This window comes from Lissotriton helveticus, chromosome 11 (genome assembly GCF_964261635.1).
Source record: "Lissotriton helveticus chromosome 11, aLisHel1.1, whole genome shotgun sequence".
Taxonomy (NCBI): Eukaryota; Metazoa; Chordata; class Amphibia; order Caudata; family Salamandridae; genus Lissotriton; species Lissotriton helveticus.
In genome coordinates this window covers 94,775,957-94,792,011 of record NC_136072.1, presented here as the reverse complement: position 1 = coordinate 94,792,011, position 16,055 = coordinate 94,775,957, and the positions used below count along the sequence as shown (strand labels likewise).

General features: G+C 56.3%; 1 protein-coding gene across 1 annotated transcript in view; it reads right to left on the bottom strand.

Annotated features, from left to right (window-relative positions):
• Positions 1–16,055, bottom strand: part of ECT2 (epithelial cell transforming 2) — a 297,161-nt gene that overhangs the window by 156,901 nt on the left and 124,205 nt on the right. The window lies entirely within an intron of this gene.

Genomic DNA, 16,055 nt, shown 5'->3' with positions numbered 1-16,055 from the left:
ATTTCTTTGAAGCATCAGTTAGTAAAACGTGTTGACATATGCTAGTATTTCCCAAAAAAATTCATAATGGAAAAATCAGTGTAATCAGTTTCAACAAGATTATGAGAAACATGAATAAACAAGTATTGGCAAAGACAATTAGTATGACATTGGTAGTCAGGCTATTGGGTTTTGTCAGTGCGAGTCTTGTTTCGACATGGCTTTTGTAAAACTTTGTTGTATTGTTGTTGCCGGGCCCTCGCCATTATAACAAGCATTGGCAAAATACAAAAATGTTTGCTCTCAAAAAGCACACATTGTGGTAACAGTTCATGGCAGTGAACAAAACTTTGGGTGTCGATATGCTTCTTGTGAAAGAACAGCATGCTGTCACAGTGAAGTCAGCCAATAGAGGAAGAGATACACTTTCAATAAAAACAAAAAATCTTGGTTAGCACCAGACCTAATTAGATGCCCAATTATTAAAGAAAATCACAAAGGTGCATCCATGATATATGTCTTTGCATTAGTGAAGATTTACGGCTTTCATGAATTCACATGAATTTACAGAAGTAGGCCTGGAAATCATACGCCTAGATAAGGATTGTGTACTCCATTTTAGCACGAGCAAATATGCATGTGTAGATTTGCTCATGCAAAAATCTGTTGAGTTTACAAGTTCACGTTCCCTTCTACCACTTGTTTTACAACCCTGGAAGAAGTTTTACTTTTAACATTGTCAAGGATTACATTTTCAACCTCTCTCAGTATGGGAGAAGATTAGAGCTGGTGAAAACCCCTTAAACATGCAAGTTAGTATGTTTGTACAGACTCAAAAGGGCATTCCAACCCTGGAACTATTGCTTACCGCTACCTCCAGTCGCAGTATGCAGATCTGTGGAAAGTTGGCAAAATAAGGGAATTGCTAGTATTCAGGTATGAACCCTGACAGACTCAGAGGCTATTATCAGTGCGCCTATATAATGGAATTGCTGCTATATTTTGTTGCTGCACTATATGGCACCAAAAGGACAAGTGGATTTTGTTACAGGACAAGTAGATTTCAGAAGCAACCTGTCCCATGAACAAGTAGATATTTTAATAAATGCTACACCCCTGCTAAACTGGTGCAGATCCCATCAAGCCAATGTTCAGAAGATTATGGTCCAATCACTGGTTTCTAGGGAAATACATTTCCTTGATAAATGTTAACCGAAAACTGCAATAGTGCCAGCATGAATGCTACCTCAATCTCTTGAAACACTGGCATTTATTTGAATGGTGAAGCATTGCAATGCCCCACTCTAGATGTCAATCACTCACAGTAGTTTGCTAAAGATGTCAAGAGTAGCCTATGAAACGGTCTTACTGATGAATATACATATTCTCGCCTTGAAATTTTGCCCTGCCGCTGCGACAGCCTCGAAGGAGACTTCACCGTGCTAGACTGTCCATAGGCCGACTGCCTAGAGGTGATAATTGTAGAATGGTGCCCGTGTTTAACATGTAACCCCCACTTTTTGCCTGGTACCCGACGCAATTCAGGTCCACAGTGCCAGATGTCAATAAAAATGTACAATGCTTTCCCCAATTGGCAATACCCAAACATGCAAACTGCAGTTCCAGGCTGTGTGCCTTGGTGGTGAGAAAAGTTAAGACACGACATGACACACCTTCGGTGTGCCATGCCTGCAGACACTGCATGCAGTAAGTCACCCCAACAACAGGTCATACAGACCTAAGGCAGGGTTCCCTATACTACGTGTGGACATATCTACACGAGCCAATATGCCCCTGTGTTATCCAAGTCAATTCAATGCAAAACAGCTTTATTCGGTGTAAAGAACAAGTTACTTACCTTCGGTAACGATATATCTGTAAGAAACAGTAGTTAGTATTAGATTCCTTACCTTAGAATATCCCCAGGCGTCAGTCTGGATCCGGAAACTTTTGCGTAGCTTTACCCCTGCGCGTCGGTAGGCGTCGTCTGCAGGCGTACCCTGCGGCTCCGCGTCGTCGGCGTCGTGCGCCGTGATGACGTCGCTGGAGTATATAGACGCCGCCTCCGCGCGCGGACGTCAGTTCTTTGCACACAGCTTTTCCGCGCCAGAACACGCAGAGCCATGTGAGAACTAACACTGGTGCCATTTGAAACTAGGGCCCTGAAAGGGATGACCTTAACCCTAGGTATCAGTTCGCAGAACGGGGAGGACGGGTGGGGCGGTAAGGAATCTAATACTAACTACTGTTTCTTACAGATATATCGTTACCGAAGGTAAGTAACTTGTTCATCTGAAAGAAACAGGTTAGTATTAGATTCCTTACCTTAGAATAGATACCCCAGCAATACCAACCCCGGTGGTGGGTCTGCGAACCAATACAAACCTACACCAGAAAGTCCTGGAGGACCGAACGGCCAAAGAAGCCATCCCTCCGGACTTGACTGTCCAGGCAGTAGTGCCTCGCAAAGGTGTGCAGCGAGGCCCACGTAGCCGCCTGGCAAATGTCCTGCAAAGGGACTCCCCGGCCCAGGGCAGTAGTAGCCGCCGTGGCCCGAGTGGAATGGGCCCTCAGCCCAACAGGAGGCTCCTTCCGAGCCAAAGAGTAGCATGCTTTGATGCACAGGACGACCCACCGAGAGATGGTTCGTTTCTGTACCGCCCTTCCCTTCTTCTCACCCACGTAGCCAACAAACAGTTGGTCATCCACCCGGAACTGGCGTGTGCGATCCATGTAAAATGAAAGCGCACGTTTTGGGTCCAGACGATGGAGCCGCTCTTCATCCTTTGAAGGATGCGGAGGCGGGAAGAAGGAGGGTAAGGTGATGGACTGCCCGATGTGAAAAGCAGAAACTACTTTGGGCAGGAAAGAAGGCCTAGTCCTAAGAACCACCTTGTCAGGATGGACGGACAAGAAAGGAGGTTTAACAGAAAGAGCCTGGAGCTCACTCACTCTCCTGGCAGAGGTGATGGCAACCAGGAAGGCCGTCTTTAAAGTGAGAAGACGGAGAGGACAGGAATGAAGCGGCTCAAAGGGAGCGCACATCAAGAATGTCAGAACAAGGTTCAAGTCCCACTGAGGCATCACGAACGGAACAGGAGGATACATGTGCGTGATGCCTTTCAAGAATCTCAGTACAATAGGGGACTTGAATAAGGATGGCTGATCAGGTAGCCTTAAGAAGGCGGAAAGGGCAGAAAGGTAGCCCTTGATAGTGCCCAGAGCAGAGCCCTGCTGGGCAAGAGAAAGAAGGAAGAGGAGAACCTCGGAAAGAGGGGCAGAAAGGGGATCCACAGCCTTTGCTGTGCACCATGCCACAAATCTTTTCCACCGGCAGGCGTATACCGACTTTGTGGAGGGACGCCTGGCTGCCAGAATCACATCACAGACTTCAGGAGGCAAGTCGAATGGCCTCAACTGCCGCCGCTCAATCTCCACGCATGGAGGTGGAGGCTGGACAGGTTCGGGTGGAGGACCGTCCCCTGCTGCTGCGACAGAAGGTCCTCCTGAAGGGGCAGGCGGATCGAGGGACCGACTGACATGCTGAGTAGCTCGGGATACCAGTATCTTCGAGCCCAGTCCGGAGCCACAAGGATAACTTGGGCCCGGTCGCGCCTGATCTTCTTCAGCACTCTGGGCAGAAGTGGTATAGGCGGAAAGGCGTACAACAGACCGCAGCTCCACTCGTGCCGAAAGGCGTCGCCGAGCGAGTGCCGTCTTGGAAACTCCAACGCGCAGAACTGATGACATTGCGCGTTCTCTTTTGTGGCGAATAGATCTAACCAAGGCTCTCCCCATTGCTGAAAGAGGCCGTTCGCCACGTCCGAGTTCAGACGCCATTCGTGATCCACCGAGCACCGACGGCTGAGTTCGTCCGCCCTGGCGTTCAGAGAACCTGCCAGGTGTTGATCCGTCAGAGTCACGCCCTGACGTTCCAGCCATTGCCAGAGGCGCAGAGCCTCCTGGCAAAGGGTCCACGACCCCACACCGCCCTGTTTGTTGCAGTACCACATGGCGGTGGTGTTGTCCGTGAACACCTGCACTACACTCCCGTTGACAAAGGGGAGGAATGCCTACAGTGCTAGGCGAATCGCCCGCAGCTCCAACATGTTGATATGGAGCCGGGACTCCGCCGGAGACCAGATGCCTCTGATCTCCGCCTCTCCCAAGTGGCCACCCCAGCCCTAGAGGGACGCGTCAGTCACAACCACGTGCTCCGGTTGGGGAAGGGAGAGGGATCTGCCTCTGACCCAATCGCGGTCCGTAAGCCACCACTGCAACTGTCTCGCAGTGCCCTCCGAGATCAGGACATGGTCGGACAGGTTGCCCTGATGCTGGGCCCACTGAAACTTCAGGTCCCACTGCAGAGCCCGCATCCGCCACCTGGCGTGATGCACCAGAAGGATGCAGGAGGCCATCAGCCCCAGAAGCCGCAGCGTCAACCTGACCGAAATCCGGGACAACGGCTGAAAGATGGGAATCAGAGCCTGAATATCCCGGACCCGCCGTTCCGGAGGATAAACCCGAAACTGCGCAGAGTCGAGAACCGCTCCGATGAAAAGGAGCTTTTGAGAGGGACACAGGTGTGATTTCGGCACATTGATGGAAAACCCCAGCTCGTGCAGGAGGTCTGCCGTCATCTGAAGGTGGTGGACGACTGTTTGGGGCGAGCCCGCCTTCAACAACCAGTCGTCGAGGTAGGGGAAGACTGAAACCCCTAACCGGCGCAGATGAGCTGCGACCACCGCCATCACTTTCGTGAACACCCGTTGGGCGCTGGTAAGGCCGAATGGGAGCACGATAAACTGAAAGTGCTCCTGGCCTACCGTGAACCGCAGGTAACGCCGGTGGGCCGGCAGGACGGGGATGTGAAAATACGCATCCTGCAAGTCCAACGCTACCATCCAGTCTTGTGGGTCTAGAGCAGCCAAGACCTGAGCCAAAGTCAACATCTTGAACTTCTACTTCCGGAGGAAGCCGTTGACGTCCCGTAGGTCCAAGATAGGACGAAGGCCCCCTTTGTCCTTCTTGGGCACCAGAAAGTAGTGGGAGTAGCAACCACACCCTACTTCTGGCCCAGGAACGCGCTCGATGGCCCCCTGGGCCAAGAGGGCCGTAACTTCCTCCTGCAGAAGTGTCAAGTGGTCCCCCGACACACGGTGGTTCTGCGGTGGCATGGCTGGAGGAGTGGACTAGAAGGGGAGGGAGTAGCCCCTTCGGACGAGCTGCAGCACCCACCTGTCCGATGTAATCGCGCGCCAGCGGGAGTGGTGATGGCGAACCCTGCCACCCACTGGCGTCACGTGAGCCCGAAAGCTCGGAAGACTTGGAGGCTGCAGCGGGGGGAGGTGTGGACTGACCTCGCCGCTGCCCTCTCCCGCCACCACGGCGGAAACCACGGCCGCCACCGCGCTGGGGAGCGTTCTGCGGCGCGTGACTGGCAGCACGCGTGGGACCGCCCCTTCCTTGGCCACGAAAGGGGCGAAACGAACCCTGCTGCTGGCGCTGGGTCGAAAGACCCAAGGACTTGGCCGTGACCCTGGAGTCCTTGAAGCGCTCAAGCGCGTTGTCCGCCTTGTCACCGAACAGGCGACTGCCATCGAAAGGCATGTCCATGAGGGCAGTCTGGACATCCGGCGAGAAGTTGGCGGATCTCAGCCAAGCATGTCGACGAATCGCCACCGTCGTGGACATAGCCCGTCCCAGCGAGTCGGTCGTGTCAAGACCACACCTAATTGAATACCTCGCCGCGTCCCGGCCTTCAACCAAGGCCTGGTTGAGCTTGTCCCGCACCTCCTGCGGGCACTGCGGCAGACACTCCGCGACCGTGTCCCACAGAGAGTGGGTGTAGCGGCCCAAGAGGCATGCGGTATTACAAGACCGCAGTCCAGCACTCAAAGACGAAAAGACCTTCTTGCCAAATTGGTCATATCGCTTCGACTCCCGATCGGGCGGAGCCGACGGGAATGCGGACTGGGAAGTGGAGGCCTGGATCACCAGACTCTCCGGGGAGGGATGGGTGGAAAGGAAGGCAGGGTCGTCCGAACACAGACGGTGACGCCTGGCAACGTTCCGGTCAACCGGTGCACCGGAAGCGGGCCTGGACCAGGTGCCCAAAAGGACATCCGTCAGGGCCTCATTAAATGGCAGCAGAGGCTCCTGTGGGCACGACTGCGGCTTAAATACTTCGGTGAGGATGTTAGGTTTCACCTTAGCGACGGGGAGCTCAAGGCGCAAAGCCTTGGCAGCCCTCATCAGGACCACCGAATAGGCAGCCCCAGCCTCCGACGCCACAGGGGAAGGAGAGACAAACCCAGGGTTGGGCGACTCGTCCAGACCACTGGCCTCACCTAAGTCACCTACCCAGTCCACGTCATACTGGCAGGCTCGTGACAAGGGGTCCTCAGACCCCTCCCAACCCTCTCCATATTCGTCCTCATCACCATAGGACGAGTCGACGATGTAAACCGGCTCCTCGGAGCCAATGGGCCCCATCGGCGCCGGACTCGGACGACGCCGGTCCGACTCCGCGTCCGGAGTCAGAGAGGGATCGGACCGACGGCGGAGTCACGGCGCCGCGCGGAGGCGGCACCACGGGTTGCCCCAACGGAATCGGCGCCGGGGAGGCCGGAGGACCAGCCGGCGACGACCCTGAAGGGCCCAGCGGTGCCGAGGCCGGAGCCGCCGGCGGCGCCAGGGCCGGAGCACTCGGCGGCGTCGGGGCAGGTGCACCCGAACCGCTCGGGCTCCCAGACGGGACCGACGGGCCCGCAGGCCCCGCCGGAGGAGACATCTCCCTCATAGCCATGAGGAACGCCTCAATCTCCTCGACCGACGGGTATGGGGCAGACGGCGTCGGCGACCCACGCGGGGGTGGGGCCACCCGAACCCCCGGCCGCATCACGCGGGCGTCGGGGGTACGATGACGCCCCGACCTCGTGACGCTTACCTGATGAACCGGAGGAATGGTGGCGACTCCCGGAGCGCTCATGGCGGCTCCGCGATCGCTCCCTCGACCGCTCCCTCGACCTCCGACCGGACCGGGACCGCTCTCGACGCGGGGCCGACACTCGGAGTTCGAGCAGCTTGCGGGACCGCTCCCGCCTAGCTTTACCAGTCAAGGCCCGGCAGTCGACGCAAGACTCGACGTCGTGGTCCGCGCCCAGACACCGGAGGCAGAGTCGATGGTGGTCGGTGACCGACATCATTCGGTCGCACCCGTCGCAACTCTTAAACCCGGGCATCCTACCGGCACCTTGAAGAAGAGTGAAAGTTAACAAAACTAGGTCAAAAGACCGGAGTACTGCTCTTCGGATCTGCGCTAACTGGCGCGGAAAAAAGAAGAACTGACGTCCGCGCGCGGAGGCGGCGTCGTCTATATACTACAGCGACGTCATCACGGCGCACGACGCCGACGACGCGGAGCCGCAGGGGACGCCTGCAGACGACGCCTACCGACGCGCAGGGGTACTGCTACGCAAAAGTTTCCGGATCCAGACTGACGCCTGGGGATATTCTAAGGTAAGGAATCGAATACTAACCTGTTTCTTTCAGATATGTTAATCCATAAAAGGATACTTACACAAGCCATAATTAAATTAATCCAAAGTGCAATATATACATTTAAGAATTCAGGCACTTACAATTAATATTTAAAAAGAAGCCTCATAATCGGTAATCAAGATAAATTTAAAAATAAGCGTGGGGGCAGGTCACACAATAAATTCATGTTGATAAACTTTACTAAAACATTTCTTAAAATCTTATCCAAGTCAATTCTTAGATATTACAAGTGCTGGACAGTGGAGTTAACGATTTCCCCAGCTACATGATGGCTTCACAAACTAGGTATGTTTGGCATCAAAAATCCCATATGAATAAGCCCACACTGATTCCAGTGATAAATGTAATACATGCACCCAGAGGGCACCGTAGAAGCCTACAGAGTACCTGTGTACTGGCTAACTGGTGCAGACCAGCCAGCCACCACAGATCAGTTTCTGACCCGTGCAGGTGAGAGTCAGCGCTCTGAGGGCAGAAATTTTTAGAATTCCACCATCTCAGTTTTGGCGAAATTTGGCTCTCTGGGTCAGAGTTACGCCCACTTCCCACAGGAAGTGGTCATAGAGGGTGTAGATATCATAAAAGTAAGTAGCCCATTGGCTACTACCTATCACTCTCCATAACAACCCTAAACTGAGTATTTAGACAGTACTCCTGACTCCATGAACTTAGATTTGATGAATCAAGAAGAGGATAAAGGGCTGCGAGAAAATGAGAACTGAAGACAGCTGTGGACTTTTGATGCCAAACCCCGACTGCACCAAGTCTCAATTGTGACCAGTGACTCCTCCTGCAGCTGAGCAGCCTCCAAGAACCCCAGAATTCTGCCAGCCCATCCAAAATTGCCAAGCAATCTCCCTTTACATCTGGCTCTCGGACTCGTTGGACACCCTCCTTCCAAAAAAGAAACAACTTACGAGGGGGAAGAGAGTGGGTTCGGCGCCTTGGTATTCGTCTGAATTGAGGACCCTGAGGAAGGGATGCAAGAGGCTAGAGCGGTCCTGGAGAAGAGACTGGAGTGAAACGAGCCGGAAACAATATCGTGCGGCTCTGAGCAGTTATAAATCTGCTATTCGGGTGGCAAAATCGGGATTCTTTGAAGAGAGAATAGGCTCTGCGGCCAACTCTTCCAAAGAGTCGTTCAGGGTCATAAAGGAACTACTGAATATCCCCGAACCTCAGGTCATCCACGAGGACCCACGCAAAAAATGCATAGAATTGGCCTCCTTTTTTAAATCCAAAATCAACAACATACTGGCTTCCCTTCCCCGCAGGGGGAGGCTTCTTCCTTGGATGATAACTTCAGTTCCCAACTTAGGATGCGATCAGTGGAGCTGGCCTCTCTCGGTCCGGTCACTACGGAGGAAGCTCTCTCGGTTTTGAGGACCATGAAGAGTGGTTCCCCGAAAGACCCAGCACCTATTAAATATCTTAAACAGGTGGCTTCTACCATCGGCGGCCCAGTGACGGACCTTATAAACTTGTCCCTCACTCAAGGGATAGTCCCCCCCAGTTGGAAAGGGGCGGTGGTTAAGGCTCTTTTGAAAAAGCCTAACCTGGATCCCGCCGACCTCGCCAACTTTAGGCCGATCTCGTTGCTGCCGGGTATTAGTAAGGTGGCTGAGAAGTTGGTAAACAGTTGCCTGTCGGACTTCCTGGAAGCTAACTCCCTCCTGGGCGATTCCCAAACGGGTTTTCGTCCCGGTCAGGGGACTGACACCGCCCTGTTGGCGGTCGTGGAGAATGCAAGGAGCATTTTGGATTCGGGGGGGATCAGTGGCAGTGATCCTCCTGGACCTCAGTGCTGCTTTTGACACCGTGGACCATCAGGTGCTTCTCCAACGGCTGTCGGGGGTGGGGGTCACCGGTGTGGCTCTCAAATGGTTTGCTTCCTTCTTGGAAGGTCGGACATTTGAGGTGTGGGAAGGCCATGAAAAATCATCTACAATCCCTCTCCAGTGTGGGGTGCCACAGGGCTCTTCATTGAGCCCTACCTTATTCAACATTTACATGGCCCCCCTGGAGAGTGTGGTACTGCCGCTGGGTATTAAAATCATCAGCTACGCTGATGATACTCAGCTGGTGGTTGGCCTTTCCCAGTCGGCGCATCATCCCGACCGGCTGCACTCGTGTCTGGAGAAGATCTACACGTGGATGTGCAGCTCAGCGCTAAAGTTGAACGGCTCCAAGACGGAACTCATGTTGCTGGGGAACTCCTCTCCATCTTTGTCCCCCAGCAGCTGGCCTGACTGTCTGGGACCGGTACCCACCCCCAAGCAGGAGATCAAGAGCTTGGGGGTGTGGCTGGAGCGGGGCCTTTCGTTTAAAACGCATGCTAAAAAGACTGCTGGCGTGTGTTTTGGCCTGCTCCACTCAGCCCGGAAGATCTTACCTTTGCTCCCAGCGTCCACTAGGAGGCTTCTCATCCAGGGATTGATCATCTCGCGGCTGGATTTCAGCAACGCGTTATTCCTGGGTGCACCTGAATCTACCCTGAACAAACTGCAGCAAGTGCAGAATGCTGCCGCCAGGCTCTTGACGGGTCTCCCCAGGCGTCAGTCTGCTCGCCCGGCGCTGAGGGCTCTGCATTGGCTCCCTGTTAGGGACAGGGTGAAATTCAAATCACTCTGTATAGCCCATAAAGTTCTGCATGGGGTAGGCCCACCTATTCTGGGGGAGATGGTCCAGCCTTACAAGGCTCCTCGCTCTCTTCGCTCCGACCATCAACATCTTCTTCAGGTCGGGAGGGTGAAGAGGGCTAGAACTGGTGGCAGAAGGTTTTCGATAAATGTGGCCACTTTGTGGAATTCACTGCCCCTACAACTTCGTTCGGAAGCTAGTCTTCTCCGGTTCCGCAAACTTTTAAAGACGTTTCTGTTTTCTGCTTAAACCCTGCATTATTCTTTGGTAGTGTTATTATCTGGCGAGCGCTGGGATGCCTATTTGGTAACCAGGCGCTATACAAAACTCAGAATAATTAGAGTACAGGAGCTACTCTCCTGCAGTATACAGGAACTAAAATAAAAAGACTGGTCTAAAGAGTTGCCACTCCCCACCTGTTAGAAAGGCGACCCCGGGGGAGGCAGAAGATGTCTGACTGACCACCCCTAGGTCCACCTCTCCTTCGGGAAGTAGCCGAGCGTTACCGAGAGGCCTCCTGGGTGAGGGTCCTCTCCTAGGATCGTACAGCAGAGTAATCACAACACTACAGACGGACACCACACCAGAGGTCAAGATCTTAAGCTTTTATAGGTAATAAAGGTTGCTGGTTCTTGGCAGTATATACAGGCAGATCGAGGGATCCGTAAAGTCTCGTAAAGGGGGGTAAGGTAGCGGGACAGTCTCAACTCGGTTGGAAGAAGGGATACCCTACGCACAGCTCTCAATCCTCGAGCTGGGGGGTTCCGAGAGGTCGGGCCGCGGCAGCGCCAGCAGGCTCTCAAGATGGTTTCAGCAAGGTAGGCCGCGGCAGCGCCAGCAGGCTCTCAAGATGGTTTCAGCAAGGTAGGCCGCGGCAGCGCCAGCAGGCTCTCAAGATGGTTTCAGCAAGGTAGGCCGCGGCAGCGCCAGCAGGGCTTCCAGTCCAGGATACAACTGGCGTCCTACTCCGGGGCTGGCCCAGATATAGGATGGAGGTCCTTTGATGTCCGGACCCTCACGCCTGGGGGCCAGAGGGGCCGGGTTGATGGTGTCCAGACACCCAGCAGGGGGGTGGAGCCAGCGCCCAGGGAGGCCGGAGGGCGATCGATACCAGGCGTCCGGGGACAGCTGGCGGGCCATCGAAACTCCCCTTCCTCCGGGATCTGTCGAGTGGCCACTCGACCACCTGGGTGGATCTTGGTGCCTCGATGTCGGGGCTTCGCTGGGGTCGGGCTGGGGCCGAGGCCACGTGGTCGGGACGTGGTGGGCCCAAGATGGAGTCGGGCACGGCCTCGTGCTTAGGTCAGAATGGGCCTACGCTGGGGTCAGGCCGGTGATGGGGGACCGGGATGGTAGTCGGACCGGTGGTGTTGGGGCGTGCAGGATCGGGCCGAAGGGGCCGTCCGAGATCCGGTGGAGGGCTGATGTTGTCCTGGGCCCGCCATGCGGGAGCGGTAGGACCACGCCATGAGGCCAGGTCCAACACGTGTCCCCCCCAGCTGAAGGCAGGGGAGAGTCACCCATCGTCTTGGGGATTCTCCTCGCCGAGGCGGAAGAATCGGGACAGGCCGTCAGCATTGGCGTGGTCGTTGGCGGGGCGATGCTCCACAGCGAAGTCCATCCCCTGCAGCGAAATGGACCAGCGCAGCAGTTTCGGGTTTTCTCCCCGCATCTGCATCAACCACCGCAGGGGCTGGTGGTCGGTCTGTACTCGGAAGTGGGTGCCGAAGAGGTAGGGCCGGAGCTTCTTGAGGGCCCACACCACGGCGAAGGATTCCCTCTCGATGGTGCTCCATCGCTGCTCTCTTGCCAGTAGGCGTCGGCTGATGAAGGCCACAGGCCGGTCGATTCCTTCGGAGTTGACTTGGGACAGGACCGCCCCGATGCCGTGTTCTGAGGCGTCGGTTTGGACCACAAACTCTGCTGTAGTCGGGGGCCTGGAGCACAGGGGCGGTGCACATGGCAGTCTTCAGAGTTTTAAAGGCTGCCTGGCACTCGGGGGTCCAGTGCACCTTCTGTGGTAGTTTCTTTGAGGTCAGTTCTGTGAGGGGCCCCACAATGCTCCCGTAGTTCTTTATGAATCGCCGATAATATCCAGTGAGCCCCAGGAAGGCGCGGACGGCGGTTTGGGTGACCGGGGGCTCCCAGGCCCGGATGGTGTATCTTTTGTTGGAGGGGAGCCACTTGGCCGCTCCCCACTTGGTGTCCCAGATAGGTCACGGACCCTTGGCCTATCTGGCACTTACTGGCTTTGATGGCGAGTCCGGCCCGCCGAAGGGCCGTCAGGACTGTCCAGAGGTGGGTCAGGTGCTCATCCCAGTGGAGGCTGTACACTGCAATGTCATCGAGATAGGCGGCGCTGTACTCCTCTAGACCGGCCAGCACCTGGTTCACTAGTCTCTGGAAGGTTGCTGGTGCGTTCTTCATGCCGAAGGGCATCACTTTGAAGTGATAGTGGCCATCTGGTGTCGAGAAGGCTGATCGCTCCTGTGCACCAGGGGTAAGGCCAATCTGCCAATACCCCGCCGTGAGATCGAAGGTGCTGAGATATTTGGCGGCCCCTAGGCGATCGATCAATCAATTCATCCGCCCTGGGGATGGGATGGGCGTCGATCCTGGTGACGGCATTCAGTCCCCTGTAGTAAACACAGAACCGGAGCTCCGGAGCTGCTCCGGGGGTGGCGGCTTTAGGGACCAGGACAACGAGACTGGCCCAGGGACTGTTGGAGGGTTCGCCTACCCCCAGAGCTAACATCTTGGCCACTTCGGATTGGATGCAGGCCCGAACCCGGTCGGGCACTCGAAAAGCTCGGTGTTTTACAGGCGGGCTGTCTCCTGTGTCTACATCGTGGACACACCACCGGGTGACCCCCGGAGTGAGGGAAAACAGATCCGCAAACTGCCCCAGCAGCTTCCGGCAGTCCTGTTGCTGCTCTGGGGTCAGGGAAGAGGAGAGCGTGACCCCTTCGATGGAGCCGTCTTTCTCGGTGGTGCTGAGGAGATCTGGTAGGGGTTCGGAGTCGTCCTCAGCTCCGTCATCGGTCGCTAGCAGCAGGCTCAGTTCAGTGCGTGCAAAGTGTGGCATGAGCCGGTTAGCGTGCAGAACCCGGAGGGGGTTCCGGGGGGACTCCATGTCCACCAGATAGGTGACTGGGCTCTTGCGCTCCACGACTTTGAAGGGCCCCGTCCATTTGTCCTGGAGGGCACAAGGTTCGACCGGGGACATGACCCAGACCTGCTGGCCCGGCTCGAATTCGATGGACGAGGCATTCTGGTCATACCAGCGTTTCATCTCCTCCCGACTAGCCTCCAGGTTGGCCTCGGCAAGTTCCCGGAACTTCCGAGTCTGATTGCGGAGGGTCAGGAGGTACCGGTAGACATCAGGTGGGGCCTCTCGAACTGCTGTCTCCCAGCCTTCCTTGACCAGGCTGAGGGGGCCTCGGACCGGGTGTCCGTACAAGAGTTCAAAGGGGCTGAACCCCAGGGCCTTCTGGGGTACCTCTCGGTAGGTTAACAGGAGGCAAGGTAGCAGGACATCCCATTTGCGCCGGAGTGGTTCTTCTAAGCCCTTGATCATCCCCTTCAATGTTCTGTTAAATCGTTCCACTAGTCCATTTCCTTGGGGATGATACGGGGTGGTGAATTTATAGGCGACCCCGCACTGTTGCCATAGGGACCGCATATGCTTCGAGATAAAGTTGGAGCCTCAATCACTCACGACTTCTCGGGGGAAGCAGACTCGGGAGAAGATGCTCATGAGGGCTCGGCCCACCACGGGGGCTGTGACGGTTCGGAGGGGAATGGCTTCGGGATAGCGGGTAGCATGGTCAACCAGGACGAGGATGAAGCGGTGCCCCTGCGGGGTCCGAGGGTCCAGGGGCCCTACGATGTCTATCCCCACTCGCTCAAAGGGGGTAGTCACCACGGGGAACGGCTGGAGCGGGGCTTTGACTTTCCCCCCGCTCTTCCCGCTGGCTTGACAGGTCGGGCAGGTCCTGCAGTTGTTATGCACATCGGTGCGCATTTTTGGCCAGAAGAAATGGGTCACCAGGCGGCTGTAAGTTTTGTCCTGCCCCAAGTGCCCAGCGAGGGGCACATCATGTGCTAAGTTCAGGAGGAAGTCTCTGAATCGGAGGGGTACCACCAGTACCCGGCCGGCCCCTAGTTCAGCAATCTTTTGCTCACTGTAGAGAAGGTCGTTGTCCCAATAGATCCAGTGGGACCCCGCGGGGTCTCCAGCTGCTTGGGTAGCGGGCTTGCTGTCGAATCCCTTCGAGGGAGGGACAGGTTTTCTGTTCCTGCCGGAACTGTTCGCGGGTGGGGCCACCTTCTTGGCGCCATTGAGCGAGTTCTGGGAGGTGGTCGAGCTCGGTGAGATCTCCTTGGTCGGGCCCTTGGGGGCCGTGTTCGGGGTCCTCGGGGACGACGGGCGGCGGAGGGGCAGGCCACTCCGGCTCCTCAGTGGGAGCTTCCCCCGCTGGGGTGGAGGCTCGGGCGGTCATGGAGCGGGTGGTCGCACAGACCCACTCGGGAAGGCCTAGCATCCCCAGGTGCTCTCTCCGTTCGACGCTAGCCCAGGGGGAACTTTCTAGGTCGTTCCCAAGGAGGCAGTCCACGGGGGCATCGTCGCGGACAGTCACTTTCAGCACGCCCGACACTCCCCCCCCACTCGAAGGGGATGCGGGCCATCTGACACAAAGTCTCCGAGTTATCTGCGGACCGGACTAGACACAGGACGTTAGGAAGGATCTGTTCCGGGGTCACCAGATGGCAGCGGACCGCTGTCACGCTGGCCCCAGTGTCACGGAGGGCTTCGGTCCGGCGTCCATTGATGGTGACCCACTGGCGGTATTTCTGGGTGTTGCCGGGGATCGGGCCTCAGGGGATCAGGTCGTGAGTACCCAGGCATGCTAAGGTCATGGCGGCGGGCTCTCACTCGGCTTGCTCGGGGTTGTCGTCCTCCTCCTCACTCCTTTCTTCACCCAGGGCAGCGGCTGCGATCTGGCGGGTTGAGGGAACGGTGGTGCCGGGTCGCTGATTCATTGGGCAGAGGGGGTCATTCGCATAATGACCCAGTCGCTGGCATCTGTGGCACGTAACGTTCGGGCGGGGCCCCGGTCTGGCATGGGGGCCCCTCTCTGGCCCAGGGCTGGCGACGTGGAGGTAGGGGAGGACCCCTGGGGGACGTCTCGCCCCCGGCTCTGGCCTACTCCGCCGCCTCGTGGTCGGTGGTTCCCCGGGGATCCCCGGCCGTAGTCTCCCAGTGGACTCCGGGGAACTCTGGTGCTCACCCATCTATCTGCCTCAACAGCGAGTTTTCGTGGCTCAGTCAGTTTGCTGTCGAGGAGGTGTTGCCGGAGTTCGAGGAAGCAGTTATTGGACAGATGTTCCCATAGAATGAGGTCGATCAACTGCTGGAAGGTGGTGACCTGGCAGCCCCGAATCCACCCCTCGAAGGCTCTACTGTAATAGTTCACGTACTCCACCCACGTGGTTCCGGGGATTTTCTTGCAGTCTCTGAATCGCTGCCGGTACATCTCGGGGGATGAGCCCGTAGCGAGTGAGGAGGGCGGTCTTCATGTGCTCGTACGAGGTCATCTCGGTATCAGGGAGCTCCAGCAGGGCGTACCTCCCTTCGTTGATAAACTTCCCCCACAGGCCGGCGCCCCAGTCCTTGAGGGGTACTCGATGGGCGGCCATGGCGACCTCGTAGGCTTTGAACCACTGTTGGATGTCGGCGTTCTTATAGTACTCTTTGACGACATCCTTGGGTATGTGCACCTTCGTGTCCACCGGCGGGGGTGAGGTCTTACCCCCGGCGATGGCAGACTCGTTTGCCTTGGCTTTCAGTTCCATTTCTTTGAGGACGCGCT